Below are 19,018 nucleotides of genomic sequence, written 5' to 3'. Positions count from 1 at the left end.
GGTTAGCCACTGTCCCTTTACTAACACCTTTGGGATATTGTCTGCCCCCCCCCGTGGCAGCCTGCACCACCTCCAGGGGGCAAGGCATTCCGTAAATGCATTTATTGGACTTTATTGTATAGGCCAGAATTTGTTTTTTCCTGCTCCCAGTGTTCCCCCCTAATCCTAGCATTCTGGGGTTTCACAAGTAAGCCCATGTACACCTCATCTGTTTCCTCTGTATACACATAGCTTTCAATCATTTCTCCTTTTGTTATCCTACAGCCTTCAGCATCACTTGAGTTCTCACCTCTGAGGGTGACCCTTCCCTCTTTCTTTTTAGTTTGTCCCCACCTCTTTTCTGGCAACCTTTCCCTGGTCTGTCTTTGTTTCTTAGGGTGTTTTTTTTTTTTTTTTAGTTTTCTTTTTTTAATTTAATTTAAAAACAAAAAACAAAAAACTCTAAGAAGAATGTAATTGAGACTCTCAGAGCAGTGGCGCATCATTGAGAGCCTGCAGGTCCAGCATGCCCTGAGAGTGCCATCCCTGCCCAGCCTCACAGTGACAGGATGTTTGGGTTCGGGGAGGAGTGCTGAATTGCCCATCTCAGCAGGAAGGGAATTGGGGTTTGCCAAACACCTTTTATGTATACGTTCAGATTGAGGGTCCCTTTGAAACATCTTGACTTCCAGGAAAATCCCAAAGTCTCAAACCACAGGGATCACAACACAGTGTCTGCACCCCAACCAGGAAAACAACCTGACTGCCCCCATTCATTCCTCAGGGGGTCCACCCTGAGTGTTCGGTGGATTGTCCTGTGAGAGGAAGGGACGTAGGTTGGGAGTGACAGGGCAGGTTGGTGCCCCCGGTGTGTGCAGGTACGAGTAGGTAGCTGATTCCAGGGTAGAGTTCCAACATTGGCCCGGATAGAGATAGGACATTCACTCTTAGACTAACACCCAAGGGTCAACTCACAGGCCTGGTGCAAGCTAACAGTCGCTTTTATCAAAGGCCCCATGGAAGGGCTGGGCCTCCGATTGGGGTGGGGTGGAAGAGGAGCGGTGGAACTCCCGTCTGTGGCTGTTTGCTCAGGCGGCCTCTTTCAGAAGGCTCTCTTGTAGGCAGAGAATTAGATTTTCTTTCTCAATGGAAATAGCTCTTTCCTCCTCATCACTGTCCATCCATTTTTCATCCATTAGCCACTGACCACCTGTCCATCTGTCTGTCATAGAGAGGCATCTGTCAGCTACCGGCTATTATGCTAGAATCTGTATTCCCAATCGACCCCTCTCCGAGCCTCACATTCTTTTCCTTGCTTCTCTCCCTCTTCCTTTTTCTGTTGATCTGGACTTGCTCTTGGGAGAGGGGCTGATGACCTCATTTCTGCTGAGGTATAATTAATAAATACCAGGAGGCACGCATTTTATTTCACAAACACAGCACTTAACGCTGCTCTAAGTATTTACAAATATTAACTAATTTTACTTTCATAACAACCCTATAAAGCAGACACTATTATTATTCCCATTTTACAGATGAGTCATTTTATTTTATTTTATTCCAGCTGAAGAAATAAAGTGGTGAAACATTAGGGGTAAGCCAGCAGTTATTTGTCATCACAGGATCAATCTGCATCTCCCCAAGTCTCCCTTTGCCAACTGAAGATTAGGTAGTTGGAATGAACACTTCATTAGTTCCTGTCAGCAACCTCTGAGCCACTTCCATGTCCTTCTCCCATACTCCCTGTGGAATGGCACCAGGTTTAAAGACGTTAGGGTATTAGACACCATTTATTCCAACCTGCTTGTCTACACTGGGGAGACTGAGGTCCAAGAGGTGATAAGACCTGGCAAGGTCACCCAGCCAGTTAGTGGCGGGGCACACAGATGAGAAGCTGGGACTGACTCCCACACCACACCACTCCGTCAGCACCATTCTCTCCCCCGCCTCCTACTTCCCGGTCTGTTCAGCCAAAGGATCTGTTGCCCCAGGAATAAGAATCTGCTCAGGTACCTTAAGTAATAGGTGTGCCTCACTCATGGGCTTTGCTTTCTTTTTCCCAGTTTATTGCCAGCAGCAGTCTCTGTTCTGTTTTCTTCAGCTTCTTCCCCTTGAGTTACTGTATTTAAGGTGGCTGCCTCTCTTTTGTCCATGTCCCTTCCACTCCCCATCAGTGCGGTTACAGCCTCCACTCTCTGCTCCTCCCAGAGGTTGGGGGACAGGGGAATAAGGGGACTCTTAATTTTCCCCCCTGATTCTCTGCTGTCTGGGGTCAGCAGCTGTCCCCCCAATCCCCAGGGGTGTTGTCTGAGAGAGGCCTTGATGTTGTCTTTCTTCCCAAGGCCTTTTGGTAAAGCAGAAGTTATCTCCAGGACCCTTGGCTGCTGTTCAACTACGTGGCTAATGGGGGAGGTCAACCACCTCCCTTCCCAACCCACTGGGGGCTCCTAGGGTTCTCGACACTGCATCAAATAGTTACCCAATCAGAAGGGACCTCAGTCCAAATGAATGTCCATTATAAGAAAGGTTTGGGGTCTCTTCCCATCACTTCTTTAGGGTAGTGGAGAGTTTCTTAGGGAATGAGATGACATTTGATGATTGAGCCAAACAGATGGCTGATATACAGGTTTTGGAATTGGACTCCCAGGGGGTTGGGGAAGAAGTGGGGTGACAGAATGGGGGCTCCCTGGACTCTCAAACTCAACACCTTTTCTGTGTCCTCAAAACTTGTTGCCCTAGATATTTACCTAAGAGAAAGGCAGTCATGCATTCATGTAAGCTCACACACACAAATATTAATTGTATTATTGTTCATAATCGTCAAAAAGCAGTAACAGCCCCAATGTCAACCAATAGGTGAATGGTTAAACAAATTATAGTACAGCCATACAATGGAATACTCAGTGTAAGAATGACAATATGGGTGGACCTCAAAATCACTCTGCTTAGTGAAAGAAATTAAATACAAACGGGGACATGCCTTATCATTCCATACATATGAAACTCTAAAAATATCATAGCTAGAGTGATGGGAAGCAGATCAATGACTGAAAGGGGTCAGAGGATGGGGAGGGGATTGGGTCCAAAATGGTGTGAGAAAACTTTTTAGAATGATGGAAATGTTCTATATTTTGGTTTTGGTGGAGATTGTATAACTGTATAGAATTAACAAAATTCATCAAACTGTACACTTAAAAGAAGTGATTCTTATTATATGTAAATTATGCCTCAATAAAGCAGAAAACACACACAGCCCCTTGGGTTGGACCATCAAGGGAAGCTGTCTATCTCTAGTCTTTAACTATTTGCGACTTCTCAAGACCCCAGCTGTCTTGGAGGTGCTGGGGGTGGTGTGGAGGCACCACAGTCCATTTCAGGAATATCAGAATGCTCTTTGGATTTTGAGGAGATTTCATAGAAGTTGGTGATGACTTCACAGAAGAGGCAGAAGCAGACTGAGCTGAAACTGGGTTGGCTCAGTAGATAGAGCATCAGCCTGTGGACTGAAAGGCCCCAGGTTCGATTCCAGTCAAGGGCATGTACCTTGGTTGTGGGCACATCCCCAGGGATGTGCAAGAGGCAGCTGATCAATGTTTCTCTTTCTCATCAATGTTTCTAACTCTCTATCCCTCTCTCTTCCTCTCTGTAAAAAAATCAATAAAATATATTTTTTTAAAAAAAAAAGAAAGAAAGAAAGAAAAAAAAGAAGCAGACTGAGGCGGTATTATCCACCACAGCAGAGCATGTGTATCTGGGTGAGAAACATGTGAGCACCTGGGAGTGTGTGAGGGACGGAGAAGGCAAAGGGAGGGTGTTCATGTCATAGAACCCAGTGGGCTTTAAAATTTTTAAAGGGGAAGAGGGTGCCTAAGGCTTATTTATTGATATATCTTCTCCCTGTGTGGAGATCCCAGCTGTGAAAATGGTAAATTCCTATGAAGTGAGAGTTTTTTTGTTTGCTTTTAACCTTCACCTTACTCCGAATTGTCTCTCATGCCGAGTTTCCCAGGTAGTCGCCATAAAGACAGTATCTGAACTTGGCTCATTTCTTTGGCAGACTTGCATGGAGTGCCTTTTCTGAATGAACCCAGTTTCCGTGGCAAGGCTGTGTAGATTTGGGTCCTTACCATGGAAACCTTCATGCATGCGTAGTGTGAGGTCCTACCTGGCCGCATGGCCTGACTCCAGGTCTTGGCTGCCAGGGTGGAGTGAGGATGCCCAGGGCGCTTTGATGAGAACAGTCAGCCCAGCCTGAAGAACTGTGGCCAACGTTTCAAGTGGTAATTACATTCACCGCTGCCTTCATTTCTGCTAGGCCTTCCCTTTGCAACCAGTAGCTAAAGGGAACCAGCAATGTCCATGTTCACTTCTCTCTGGCATTAAAATGAAGTCCTGCCGAAACTGGTTTGGCTCAGTGGTAGAGCGTCGGTCTGCGGACTGAAAGGTCCCAGGTTCGATTCCGGTCAAGGGCATGTACATTGGTTGTGGGCACATCCCCGGTAGGGGGTGTGCAAGAGGCAGCTGGTCGATGTTTCTCTCTCATCGACATTTCTAGCGAGCGCGCTCCCTCTCTCTCTCTCTCTCTCTCTCTCTCTCTCTCTCTCTCTCTCTCTCTCCCCCTTCCTCTCTGTAAAAAATCAATAAAATATATTTAAAAAAATAATAAATAAAATGAAGTCCTTTCTGGTGGTGCTGGATTGAAGAGTATGAAAAGTATGTTCTTAGAACCTGGCCTTTGCATCCAGGATACTCCTGCTGCGCCTCACTTCTTGGCAGGTAACTGAAGTACAGCTACAGGGCTGCCCAACCTTCCAGTTGGGTTTCATGTAGAGATGTTGTTATTTTTTTTTGGTAACTTGGACTCCCAGACTTGATTGGCTTGGCATATGCTCTGGTTGTCCTCCAGGGTGTGGGGTGGCTGTTTAAAAGAGGGTGGATATGAATGCTAATCTTTGGGGAGCATAACATGTTCCTGCCACTTGCCTGTTTTTATCTGGAGAAGTTCAACAGATATCAGAAAGGAACTGTTTGTGGGTACAGAGATGGTTTAAATGACCATCATGCACAGAAATGATATTTGGTAAAATGACTTCCCTTTGAGGAAGGTGAAGCAGTCATCTAACCACTGTTTGTTGAATTCCTAGGATATGTATCATATCACAGGCTCTGCTGGGTACTTTGAAATAAAAACACGTAGAAGACAGAATCTCTGCACTTAAGCACATTGGGAAGTCATAAGTAGAGGCTGAGTGAGGTAACCAATGATTAAGGATGGGAATGGGGCCAGAGCAGTGCAGGGAATGAGTACTCTACGAGGCTGGAGAAGGAAGAAATTGAGTCGGTGACTTGTAGACCTTTTTGGGCCTCCAAGTATGAACAGGTCTTAGGAAGTCAGAGGAGAACCGCCAGAATGGAGATGAGACTGGAAGGGATTTTTACTTGAGCAGAGTACTTTCATTTGTGCATAGCACGAGCTAAGCCTGAGGTAGAAATCTGGGACTAGATTATGGAATTCTGGAACAATGGGTTTAGGATTTGGTCTGTATCCTGTCAACCATCAAGGCTGAGACTGTGCTGAGCACAGGGCAAAGGCAGCCTTCTAGGAGATGTAAATCAAGGACTCAGTCCAGGGGTGGGGTGGGGTGGCTTGTTGGGTCTTCTCTGTAATGTCCTTCATGCTAAGTTCTCTTCCCCTATTGACATGTATGTTCTAAAAGATGGACATTGGTTGACATTAGGGTTCCCTTTCTTAAGCAAAATGGAGCCAACCATTGTAGGGGACTAGCAAATGGGTCTGTTATGAATGGAGAGGGAATTTTAAGTCTCACAAAGTTCTCATTGGGGAGTGGACAGGAATGAGGTTGGGAAGTGAGAGTCTCTCAGGCTCCGCCTTGTTCTCTGCCCCTCCCTTCCAGGTGACCCATGCTGGGGAGTTGTTCAGGGCGTGGACAGTATTTCGTGATGGCCTTTGTCATTCAGGTGGCTTCCCATGGGACAAGGCAGGCCCCGACATTCATGTCCTTGTGCTCTCTTAAATAGCACCCTCCTGCTCCGCTCTGGAGGCTATGAAGCTAGCCTGAGTTTGAATGAACTTTTTTTTGGATGGGGTAGGAGAAGAATTGATAAGAGGGCTAGTAGATACGCATTTGGAAAGGAGAATATCGGCCAGAATTAATCAGAGAGTAGAAAAGAATTGACTTCCCAAAGCTTGTATGGCATGGATTTGGATGTGCTGTGGGTGACCAACATACAGGAAATGGCATGAGGAACAGTGTAAGTGACCGGCAAGGACCCTGTTGTCAGGGAGGCCCAGGCTGACTGTTCCCCGGTGGGAATTTAGTTACGTGTTTCCCTTTTATCTTCCCCAAACTCTCTGAAGCAACAGTTTCATTGGGGTCGAAGACATTCTTCTGAAACCTCTTAGCCCTCTACTGTCCATGACCAACAGACATTTTTCTTCCTCTTTTTTGTTTTGTTTTATTAATCCTCACCTGAGGATATTTTTTCCCTTGATTTTTAGAGAGAGTGGAAGGGAGGGGGGGGGTAGAGGAGGGGGTGGGGACACACAGAGAGAAAGAGAAACATTGAAGTGAGAAAGACACATCGATTGGTTGCCTTCTGTGGGATCCAACCAGGGCTAGGGATGGAGCCTGCAACCAAGGTATGTGTCCTTGACCGGAATTGAACCCGGTACCCTTCAGTCCACAGGCCGACACTCTATCCACTGAGCCAAGCTGGGTAGGGCTCTTCTTTCTTTGAAGAATAAATTTATTTGGGGTGGTAGTGACTTCAGACTATTATTGAATCTTTGGTTATTGGTTTGAAAATTATTTTGTTACTGCTTTCACATCAACCAAAGCTGGAAAGTTTTCCCCGAATCCCCCCTGCAGTATAATAAATGTTTCTTTTCATGGGGGAAGCAAACTATTTACGACCACACCGGGGTTTGCAATGAATTGTATAAGTGATACTGACTTCTGTGTCAGCAAAAAATGAAACAAAAACTGATCACAGATGACATTACCTAAATGACAGTACCTCGGCGTGTCCTTTCTCTCACATTTGCTGTAATCCTGTTATGGCATTGTCCTATTACTTCAAGTACTGTCATCTTTAAATGCTGTCACATCGTAACTGGATTGCCAAGGACAGAGGAGAGGAATGAGGGAGAGCACAGTGGTATTTCCCAACGCACTGCGGAGAGGGCTGTCGGTCCTCTTCGCCCTCTCAGTGGTGGAATTCTTGGAGAAATTGTTCCTTTAAAGTGATGACTCAGGTATCTTTTACAGACGCTGATGCTATAGCCAGATTCACTCCTCCTGTTCCTGGAAGGAAGGAAAGAAACATTCTCTTTTCACAGCCAATGAGACAGACTCACCTGGGAAAATGTCAATGTTCCTGCATAATGAAAATGCGCGAGGGGTATTATTATTGTGTTTTGGAAACCGGGTCAAAAGTTAACAACAAAGAGAGGTTAACACTCAATAGTTTTGGTGTTTCCCCAGAGTTGGCTAGCTCTTCCATCTTGGAGTTGGGAAGCTGAGTCCTAAGCCTGTTAGAGACGGACATTATCGGGCAGCTGGGGTTGGGAACATGGTGTTTTGTGTTTGTTCCACATGTCTGTGTTCCTCTTCATAGGTGTGGACCAAATTCTTATGCAGGTTTTAAATCTTCACCTTTCTGCAGCTTCTGCGGAGAGAATGGTTGATGGGGAATGCAGTAAAAGCGAACCTCTTGCTTTTTTTTTTATTCTATTGTTCAGAAATAGGGGAGTGAGACATGGTTACTTAGAGCCCCTTTATTAAGGATGGGTTGACTGCCAGAGAATAGGGCTAAACTTAAGGGGACTAGCTAAGCGTTCCTTTTAATGTTTCTCTCTCTCTCTCTCTCTCTCTCTCTCTCTCTCTCTCTCTCTCTCTCTCCCTCTCTCTCTCCCTCTCTCTCCCTCCCTCTCTCTCTGCTTTGGATTTTATAACAGTATAATTTAGTTTTATAACTTAATTAGATTCTGTATTCATTTTTAAATATATAATGTTGATTAGTATGTACTAGTATTTATAGCCCACCAGAAGGATCCCTCGGGGAGATAATCTCCATTTGAGAAGACAGTTTCCCAATTTCCTTTTAGATGACAAAAAAGTAACTGCCCACTGCATGACTCCCCGTGCCCCCACCCTGAGTTTTCTTCTTATACTCGGGGTGTGCGGTGTTGTGGGTTGCAGGCACCTGAGAGCTGGACTGGAGGTGCAGCATATGGGATAAGTTGACATTAATGTGAAAAGGCTGGGTAATTGACTTGCAAAATATAGGTTAGGGAGTTTTATGGGATATCAAATTATCTTACTCTTCCTCTGATTAAAGACAAAATATAATATAATATAATATAATATAATATAATATAATATAATATAATAACTAGATCATTACATGGGCAAAAGGTTAGGACTTCACACACTTCGAGGTGTGGTGCCAGCTCTCCCCTTCTGCCTGTGGCAGAGGCCTCTGGCAGAAGGCAGAAAGACTATCGTAGAACTGTGAGGTCTGAATAGCTAAGTTAGATTTATGGGATAGGCGTTTGCCTTAGCTTTGCATTGACTCTGCACTTTTTTGTTCTGATGGACTAGTAATTTTTTTAAACATATTTTATTGATTTTTCACAGAGAGGAAGGAAGAGGGATAGAGAACTAGAAACATCAATGAGAGAGAAACATTGACAAGCTGCCTCCTGCATACCCCCTACTGGGGATGTGCCCACAACCAATGTACATGCCCTTGACCGGAATCGAACCTGGGACCTTTCAGTCTGCAGACTGACACTCTGTCCACTGAGCCAAACCAATTTCGGCTAGACTAATAATCTTGAAATTAAATATTAATTTGTTCGGATTCCATTTGTGACGGCAGGAAAAGGGTGAATGCATGAAAGGGGAGTGAGCAGCGAGCGGGCAGAGCTGTGGTCAGCTGTGAGCCACGGCATGACTGTCTCGGGCCGGGCGAGGGCCATTCCCCGGGCATTGAGTGGAAGCATTCTGTGGAGGCCGTGGTCATTCGAAGACCATGGGCCGCTCCTCTGTCACACCATGTTGTCCTGGTCAACTGAGTAATGCTAATAAGATCTCTGTGAAGGAAATTCCAGGCCCAATCCTGATGTTGGGCTGGAGTTTCCACGTGTCTGATAATCTACCAGCTAATCCATCAATCTGCCCATTTCTGTGCATTATTTATTTCAAAGCTGGAGGATCCCAGCCCACCATGGGGCTTGTGGTATGTAGAAAGGGACAAGTTCAAGGTTTTTTCAGGTTGGATAGAGCCATTTTCTTTCAATATTGCACATTGGTAGGACTTTAGAAATTACCCCTTAAAGTGTGTGTGTGTATGTGTGTGTGTGTGTGTGAAGTATAGGTTACTTGAAGTATAGGTTCCTTACTTGCCTTAGTACTAAACTATGTGTATGTGCATAGAGTGGACTCACAGCATTTGGCCACATCCGCCTCATTATGTGAGAAGGAGGCTACATTAAGGTGGGGCAAGGTGGGCTAGCAGAGCTGTGATTGGTGTCTCCATTTGACGTGTGGGGGAGAGAACAAATCACAAGTCATGCTCTGGAAATGAGTTCACCCACAGGGCAATGACCCTGAGTAATTACCAGACTCCCCAGGCTGTCTTGACCTTCAGCAGCTTTTCAGTGAAGTCCATTTCAGAATGGAGAACTGCTTGCCACTGTCCTCTAGGCTTGGCCTGCTGACAGAATGAGAGTATTAGAAATATTGGGTAGATATGGAAATAGATCCCTAAATAATATCAAACAGATTGTGTGTGTGTGTGTGTGTGTGAGTGAGTGTGTGTGTGTGTGTGTGTGTGTGTGTGTGTGTGTGTGTTTGGGGAGGAAAGAACCAGAACAGAAGCTGGAGAAAGAAAGGAGAGAGAAACATTAAAATGTACAGTCTCGTTCCTCCTCTCTCCTATTGAATATGGGGATCAGATGTAGCCAGACATATTTTCAAAAGAAGCTAAAACCATTTATTTGGTGAAGGGGGACTGCTCTGGGGGACCAGGAATTACTGTGTGACCTGAGGGAGTCATTTGCCTTCTCTGGGCTGAGCGTAGCATGGTGTCCACGGGGGTCAGCGCTTGTATTTGTAGGCCAGGTTTGACAGTCCCGAGTGAAAGGCGACTTCGCTTCTCACCTCAGAATAGCAAGCGTAGTTTCTCATATCTAGGTTGCTGGGACAGCTTCCAAGGAATATTCTGATATTCGGCAGTTTGTGACGGTGGGTGGAGGGTTTTTCTCTAGAAATGAGTTGATTGGTTTTTGCCACTATTCACATTGTTTTCTGGATCTAGGTTTTTTCCTCATTTTTTCCTCACAGGCAGGTCTAAATAAGCCTGCGGGTCCCCCTGCCCCAGTTAGCTTAAAAGCATTGAGGGCTCTCCTGGGACTGACGTCTGGAGGCCAACGACCAAGCCATCAGCAGCAGGATGTGGGTGGAGGCATGGCCCCACTGGGGTTAGCGGCCCACGGTTGAGGATGCTGTCCTTTCACTTAGCATAATAACCTCTTGGTCTATCCATGCTGTCGCAAAGGTAATATAGATCCTTCTTTTTTACTGCTGCATAGTATTCCACCAGCCCACATTGCATTTCATAAGCCAGCAACTGCCAGCCCAGGCTCCCGTTACCCACGGTCTCCTGTGTTTGTTTACAGGGACCGCAAGGAAGACTTGGGCCTGCTTAGGCAAGACTTGGGATTTGGCCTGGTGACTGTGGTGGACTGGTAACTTGGGGACTGTGGTGGCAAGGGACAGCTAGTTCTTCCAGGGCTGTGCCTTGTTGTTGTTGTTGGTGTGAGTGTGTGTGTGTGTGTGTGTGTGTGTATGTGTGCAAATAGCGTTAATATTTATTTTGATTTAAATACTGGTCTCTGTTTTGGTCAAGTCTTAGTTAAGTGCCACAGAAGATTTCTTTTGGTTTGAACTTCATGAAGTTTGGATGAACTTGGTGAAACAAACACAAGTTACTCACATGTGGGCACGGACACATCACCTCCAAGCACATAGGTCATAATAAGCTCTTCCTAAGTAAGAATTAAAAATTTAACGTCTTATCTTGGAATAGTGATGAGAATGGACAACGTCAGCCCTATATACATTTTTTTTTAATTTAAAAAAATATATTTTATTGATTTTTCACAGAGAAGAAGAGAGAGGGATAGAGAGTTAGAAACACTGATGAGAGAATCATCAATCAGCTGCCTCTTGCACATCCCCGACTGGGGATGTGCCCGCAACGAAGGTATATGCCCTTGCCCAGAATCGAACCCGGGACCTTTCAGTCTGCAGGCTGACGCTCTATGCACTGAGCCAAACCGGTCCCGGCCCTATATACATTTTTGCTTGGGTCGTTAACCTTTCCTTCCTCCATCCTCCTCTTCTCCCCCTTCAGGATCCCCCTTTCCTTAAGACAGTGTTTCCCAAACTTCTCTCATGATGAGAATCATTTGGTGGAGTTGTTAAAGTACAGATTCCTGAATCCCAACTAAAAAGTGCTAAAGTAGAATTTTTGGGAACATATAGGTAAAATATAGTGCTCTAAGACAGAGCACTAAGTTAAGTATACAATTTTACCTATATGTTCCCCAAAATTCTATCGATAGTTTAGCACTTCTTAGTTGGGATTCAGGAATCTGTATTTTAACAACCCTACCAGGTGATTCTCATCATGAGAGAAGTTTGGGAAACACTGCCTTAAGAGAAAAGCATGCGAACATTGCTGGAGGCAGAGACTTGACCTCCACCTCACCAGGTGCAGCCGCTGACCTGCACACAAAATAGGAAATGGTTGTGTTTTTTTTTTTAAAGGAGGGGGCAGAGTTTCTGTTCCACAATCACTGCTGTTTCAATAAAAAAAACAATCTGGTTCACCTGTGAGATCTACTTCCCTCTCTGGTGAACAGGACCATTTCCAACAGCCAAGGATCCCTGATGGCTGAGCGGGGTGGGGGCGAGGTGTGAGGAGAAGGAAGGTGAGAGAAGGGAGATGCTACAAAGATAATGGGGAGAAGGAAGAAGAGAGAGGTGAGAAGGAGAAGGAAAAGGGGGCGGGGGGGGGCGGGGGGGGCGGGGGGAGAAGGGAGAGAGGATTGAAATGAGAGCTATTTTTAGCGGAATGTGAGTGCAGGTTCCGTCAGGCCTGCTGGCTGCGGAGGAACAGACTGTGCGGGCAGTCACCTTGCCTGGAACGCCCTGCGAGGCGGCCGCGGTGACTGAGTTTTCTGACACTGTCAGGGTCCGGACAGCGCTGCCAGCTCCTAGAAGGGCAGCCCAACAACTGTCACGGGCGAAGCATCAAAAGCGCGAGCTGTCGATAGTGACCTGCGTTTGCAGGATATCTGAGGGCTTTCTAATTACCGGAGGAGCTCTAAATGAGAGGAGAGCTGTTTGACAAGCCCCCGCGCACGCGCGAGTGTCACAGCGCAGATAATCATTACGTCTAACAAGCTTCTGGTTTTTAACAGAAGCTATGAAGGGACTCACCTGTCATGGTTCAGATTCAATTGGGGGGAGGAGGGAGAACGGGGAAGCACCCCCCCCTCCAAAAAAAAAAAAAAAAGAACAATAAAAAATAGTGGGAAAATGAAAGGACATCCTCATCCTAGTGCTTCCGGCAAATGCCGAGACCCCCGTCTCTGAGTTCTTGCTTTGCTGCTGCTGGTCAGAGTTTTCCTTACTGTAATCGGTGTCTGCTGACACGCCAGCTCGTTCACTTGATGTTTCCCGGAGACAAGCACCCTCCGTGAGTTATTTCTGACCATAGCAGCATTCCGCAGGGCCCGCGCTGTTGAAAGCAGCTCCCCCACACCGGAACCACTCGAAATCTTGCAATCAAAACACATGATCGAGACAATCGATTTGGGTTCTGCCTCGGCCGGAGGAACAGGCTGGGGGCCGAAGCAGGTAGAAGCCGATTGCTTGGGTTTCCTTGGAGCCCAGGCCCTCCGACCAAGTTCAGGGCTCTCTGTGCAGGGAGGGCTCGGGAGTGTGAGTCCTGCTTGGAGGCCTTGATTTAAACCTTGGTTTTCAAGGGCCTGAGCAGAGCTGGTCATTCGTGCGTCTTCCTTTCTGTGTGTCCCCCACCGCCCACCCCCCCCCCCCAACATTTCTCCAGCGGGGATACATGGTGGAGGGGAAAGGGCTGTAACCTCGATGGTTGCCCAGCACCGTGGAGGGTTTGCAGCACCAGGAGCCACACTTCTCTGGCCCCGCGTTGATTCTCCCCGAACTACCCACACGACCCGTGCAATTATTCACGGGAAGTGAGATCATATAAATCACGCCGCCTGATTCTTCTCCAACGGCTCACAAAGTAATCACAGGCTGGAGTGCAGGTCTTCTTGCAGTGCCTTTATCAGTAAATCAGACTTTGAGCGTTTATCAGCAAAAGTTAAGATTTAAGCATCACTCCCATAACGTTTGAAAGAAAGATTTGTTTCGGCGGGGACTCTGCCAATCAGCGGTCTTCCTGCTTGACTCTGCTATCAATTATTGCAATTATTTGTCTGGTTGGACGTTTAAAATGCCATCAGAAAGAGATGATTGCATATTCTAGAAAGCAAGGCCCTGTGTAATCAGATGAACGGCGTCCAGCTGAATGCAGTTGGTACCAAACTCGTCCTTCCAAGGAGAGTTCCCGTGCTGCCCCCGGAGCAGCGGCCTTCTGCCTGGTGTCCAGGATGCCGGCCTTAACCTTGGGACGCAGCGTGCAGCCCGGGTCGGGCGGTACTTAGATACTCAGTTATGGGAAACGTTCCAAGTCTGAAAACGGAATGGCTCCTCAGATACACGAGAAGTGCATTTTGGGTTATCTCATTCGATTCATCTGCAAATTCTATAAATAAGAAGTCCCTCTATTTTTCTTATTTCCTGTGGATTTAAATGCCAAATCCCCGAGTTGCTGCAGAGTTGTCACATGCCCCCTTTCCCACTCTTCGTGCCTGGTGCCCAGGATCTAAGCAGTGGCGGTAGAAATTACAACTGTTTGGAAGCCAAGAAACAGCTCCGTTTCTCACTTTCCTCCGATTCCGGATATTCTCGGCCCCACTCCATCTATCCGTCCGCTCCCCACACACCTCCTCCACTGCACACCCTCCTTCTGTCCACGATCAGGAAACAAATACAGCTCCGCTCCCCACCCCCCCCACCCCCCCCACTCCCACGGAGGAAAAGAAACCACAACCTGAATAAACAACACAGAGATGCCAACCAAACTAAACTCTATAGAACAGTCCCCAGTGCTCTAAACACATAGATATCCCCCCCCCCCCCCTTTCCCAGTCTGTTCCCACCCTGATGATCAGGGATGTTTGAGTTGATAGCACGGCCAAGCCCTCAGCCGGGAAACAGTAGTCCATTTGCATTCTTTTGACACCAAGGAGGTTAGAATGGACTAGAGGTTCAGGAGACAGTCTCTCTAATCTAGATGGATCTCATGAGTTCGGGAATTTTCTGTGGGGCTGGCTGTCTGGCCAGGCTTTTCCCAATTCACTTCCTACCATAACAGAAAAATGCACTGGGAGTCTGTTAGAAAACTAATCTTATCTGTGGGGGAAACAAACCAGCACCTTTTAAAATACTAGAGCCTTAAATTGTGTGTGCTGGGAGAGAGAAAGGTGTGTGTGTGTGGAAAATTAAAAAAGAAAAGAAAAAAAATACTATAAAAAATCACAACCCATTAGCTTGGAGAAGAAACACTGACTCAGCTGCAGTCACTCGTGGCTAGCAGCAGGCTGGGGACAACCCTGTCACCATCGTCCCCTCTCCTCCTCAGCAGCTGTCTCAGGGCCTCTTGTCTTGCCTGGGTTTCCTGCCAGGCCCCACAGCTTGTGGCCCGGGTGGCTTCAGTTCCAGGCTGGGGTGGCCAGGGTCAGCTGACCACACTGCCCTGTTGTGGAGCAGACGTTGCTTGTCGTTGGTTGTCCGCTTGTGGTGGGTGAGGTGCGGTGTGTGAAAACCACAGAGCAGAGGTGCGACGGGCCCTTGGGAGACGGAGGGGAGGCCCTGGGTTCTGGCTGCTGTTGCTTTTCCTGGGATCCCTTTCCCATTTTTGTTTTCAGGGCTCATGCGTCTCTCTCTTCAACCCCTCCGGCATGTCCCGGGGAGAGTTGTCTCGTAAGCCCATGTGGTCTCACGTCCCAGGGCCCTTGCCAGCCACTGGGCTGGGGAGCCCCGGCCTCGCAGAACACACCAGGGCTCTGCATTCCTTCTCGGGGTCCCCGCTGGGCGGTGCCAGGATCGGGTGCAGCTCAGGTGATGAGGTGTGGGTGGCTCAGGTGTTCTGCGTCTGAGGTGGGGAGGCAGGCGAGGTCAGCCAGCCAGCTTTTACTGACCGTTCCATGGATAGCTTTCTAACCTCATTTTAAAGCCTTTTTTATTGTAGCAAAACTATGGGTCATAAACAGGATTATCTTAATGGAAGGACTTCATGCTATTCTTTCTCTTGGGGCATAAAAATGGGGGTACCGTAGGGGGTAAGAAGAGAGGAAAGTGTGTGTGTGTGTGTGTGTGTGTGTGTGTGTGGTAGGGTTTACTAAAAAAAAAAAAAAGAGAGAGAGGAAAGGAAAGGGTCCCAGACTAGGTAATTGGGGCCCATTCATCAAAAGACGTAAGGAAAGTTGACATCTAGTAATTACACAGCATTTGGGAAGTGAATTATTCACCTGATTGTCCATAACAACCACTGAGCAAACACACACGGTTACCGAGTGCCAAAACTGTACAGCGGGCCGACGGACTGGCAGCCACCTTCAAGGGGCTGCAATCAGGCCTTGGCTCAAGGCTGACCCGCAGGCTCCTCAGCGAGTGAATCATTTACTGGAGAGACCTCAGTGGCTGCAGGAAGGGGAGGCTCCATGGCCACAGCTGGCTCCCTGGCCATCCTTCTGGCCAGCCGGCTCATTCGGAACAAACAGCCTCCAGCAGGAAGGAGAGTCCACGGAGCAGCCTCGATTTCTCAGTATTTACTGACGGCTTTTCTCTGCCTGGAGGGGGGTGCTGGGCGATGAGAAGATGGGACGATCTTGGTTCTCAGAAGGCGTGGGCTTCAGCTGGGGGACCAGAGCTGGTGGAATACACGATGAGGTGTGGGTGGCTCAGGTGTTCTGTGTCTGAGGCTGGAGGCAGGCGAGGTCAGCCAGCCAGCTTTTACTGACCGTTCCATGGATAGCTTTCTAACCTCATTTTAAAGCCTTTTTATTGTAGCGAAACTATTGGTCATAAAAAGGATTATCTTAATGGAATGACTTCATGCTATTCTTTCTCTTGGGGCATAAGAATGGGGGTGCCCGGAACCCCGAACCCCAATGTCATGGAGAGTGGGGGGACAGAGAGTGCCATAGCCTTGTTGTCTGATCCATTGTGTAGCTGGGGGAGGAGGGCCTTCGTGCCCCCACCCCCTGAGCTTCAGTGCTCCCAGTAATCTCAGTGGGGCCTCCTCCGGGGGAAGTCCACAGCCTGCTCCTCCCGGGAGGAGCCGCCCCGGTGTCAGCCAAGAGCCGCAGGCCATAAATGCAAAGTATGGTTTAACAAAAGCCGCTTTTGAGTAAGAAAGCCGAGTGGAGTTGTCCCAACCTGTCAACTTCAGATTTCTTTCCTCCTCTCCATAAATCAAAAAACGGTTGGGGGAGAGGGGAGGGGACAGAAGCGTTTCATTTTCGGATTTTTGTAAGAAAATAAAATAAAATCAAAAGAACCTGTGCCGCGCCGATACCTTACATGCCAGGCTGCAGCCCGAGGCAAATTTTTGTGGCCATGTAATAAGCCTCTTTAGAATGGTGACAGACCCTTGACTCTCCGCCTTGAGTTAGGCTGATAAAAGGCGTTTTATGGCGTTAGAGCTGGGGCGGGCGTACAGGACGGTTCTTGCCTGGTCGGCCCCTTTGAAACGGTGTCAGCCCCGCTGTCCACACTCCCCGCCGCCTGACAGGGTCTGAGCGCGCGGGCGGCGGAGATCTGTGGGCCGGTGACAGGCGGGGGCTTTCTACCCGGCAGCCCAAAGTTGAGGTTCTGGAAGCAAAAGGATTTCAGCCCGAGGGGCTTGTTAGGGAAAGCGGAGTGTCTCCTGAACCTGGTAGACAGTAAGAGATCTTGATTGAAGAATCTCATTGAATCTTAGAGGCATTGAAAATGGAAAATGATCCTGGGGTCTTCTCTGTATGTGGGGTTCCTTTGCCGCCCCCCTGCCCCCCAATGCCTGTGGAGAAGGAAAAGAGGCATTGTGTACCCATTGCACGGGCTGGGGGTGGGGGAAGGCCTCTATGAGCTGAGCTCCCAGTGCACCTGTCCAGTGGGCAGACAGGAGCTGAGATGATGTGCTCTTGGTCTGAGGAGATGGTGGGGGGTTGGGGGAGGGTGGGGAGAGGGTGTCTGTTAGCTTTGGGTGTCGCCCCCATTGAGTCAACAGAATTCGTAAACCGGAGAGCAGCCGCCGGCAGCACCCGTTCTGTGGCTGGATTGGGGCCTCTTGAATGATTACGGATTATCCATGCGGGCATTTCTTTTTTGATTCAGGAAATTCTTTCCAGGTTGGTAAGTGGTATACATGAAGGATTTGAAATTGGGTAAGAAGCCAGGAAAATAACTCCGAAGCCAAGAAACTAGGCCTTGAATAAATAGGCTGCGTCTGCCTCGCCTTTGTTCTGCGGGGCTGTGTCTGAGAGGTTAGGGCTGTGTGTCCGGTAGGAGGGGGAATGCTGAGGGACTGAGGAGAAGGGGGCAGAAGCCGGAGGAGCGTGTGGGCGGGCAGAGGCCTGCTTTCTGAAAGAGGGACTCGCTACCTTGGGACGAGGCCTGGCCTTCCAGCACGGGAACCCTCCGCGGTTCAATCTCACCTCAGGCGAGAGGGCAGCCTAGTTTTGTTCCTGAAGGAAAGTCAGAGCCTGACCTGCTAGACCATTTTTTTTTTTTTAAGGCTTTCCTTAAATTAGTTCTCATAATTTCTGAGCAGGTTCTGTGTTAGCCATAGGACATAATAGGTTTTTCATTCTCGAAGATGTCCAGTTCTAGTTCTGAGAATCTCTTGGTCAAGCTTGTCCATCACAGAACGCTGGGCCGGTAGAGTGTGCCTCCCCACGTCCCCAAACACACACACACACACACACACACACACACACACACACACACACAACATGCCGTGGTCCCAGGAAGGCAATTCAGTGTCTGTAAGACTGGTGCCTGGGCAGCACAGCTTGCCCTGACGCCCCTCCAGGGGACCTGAGGTGAGTGGTGATGAGGGACAAAGAAGGTGGGCAGGACTCTGAGTGCCCGCCCTGCCCTCACGACCCCTGTAGGACGATCCTGAGATCTCCCGTTTTCGTGGCTGGGGAGGTGAGGATAACACCTGACCTTACCACACAGGATTGCTGTGGGGCCAGCTGTGAGGGGAAGGCTTTCCGAAGCAGATAAAGCCTCCACAGGGGCAGGACAGACTTCCTTAATAGGAAGGGCCAGGCGTGGAGGCCTGACACAGACTTTCGGGGGCTGCCCATTCTTCTGGGCCTTTTTCCCGTGGAAGGGTTTGCTCAGGTCATTCCTGGGAGATAAGAGCAGAAAACTCTAGCTTGCAGGGTGGCAGCGCTCCTGGGCCTGCTCCCATCTTCCAACCATGCCTCCCCCTCCTGGTCCCCCCAGCCGCACTCATGTCCCCACCCGGCCCAGGTCCTCCCTCCTTCACCAAGGACACCCGAAAACATCAAGGGTCTCGGTATAGGCGCTAAGCTTGGTTTCCTGAAGCTTACTGTGGTATTTTCTCGAGACTGATGAAAATGGTGCTAGAGAGAGGCATACATTACATTGCTTGTGAGTTGACAGATAAAATGGCCCGGGGTGGCCCCCTTCACAGGAATTTGGGAATTGCACATTCTGTTGACTTCGATAGACAAGTCTTCGCTGCCCCGGCTGGTGTTATCAGAACTACACGTTTGCTAAGCAAATGGTCAGTCTCATGGGATCTCCATCTTGGCGGCCCCAATGCGAAAGACCATCTAATA

At 48.3% G+C, this 19,018-nt stretch overlaps 1 protein-coding gene across 7 annotated transcripts in view; it reads left to right on the top strand.

The window, feature by feature from the left end:
* BCL11A (BCL11 transcription factor A) overlaps nucleotides 1-19,018 on the top strand; it is a 101,312-nt gene that overhangs the window by 58,063 nt on the left and 24,231 nt on the right. Inside the window, exon 1 of one of the 7 annotated variants that reach the window (XM_084901072.1) lies at nucleotides 1,838-1,988. The exons of the other annotated variants lie outside the window; for them this stretch is intronic. The gene's annotated coding sequence lies outside the window, so the exon portion shown is untranslated. Of the gene's footprint in view, nucleotides 1-1,837; nucleotides 1,989-19,018 lie in introns of those variants that run through there. 7 annotated transcript variants of the gene reach the window in all.

Source organism: Pipistrellus hanaki (genome assembly GCF_964339955.1).
Source record: "Pipistrellus hanaki genome assembly, chromosome: 12".
NCBI lineage: Eukaryota > Metazoa > Chordata > Mammalia > Chiroptera > Vespertilionidae > Pipistrellus > Pipistrellus hanaki.
This window is presented reverse-complemented; position numbering and strand designations above follow the sequence as displayed.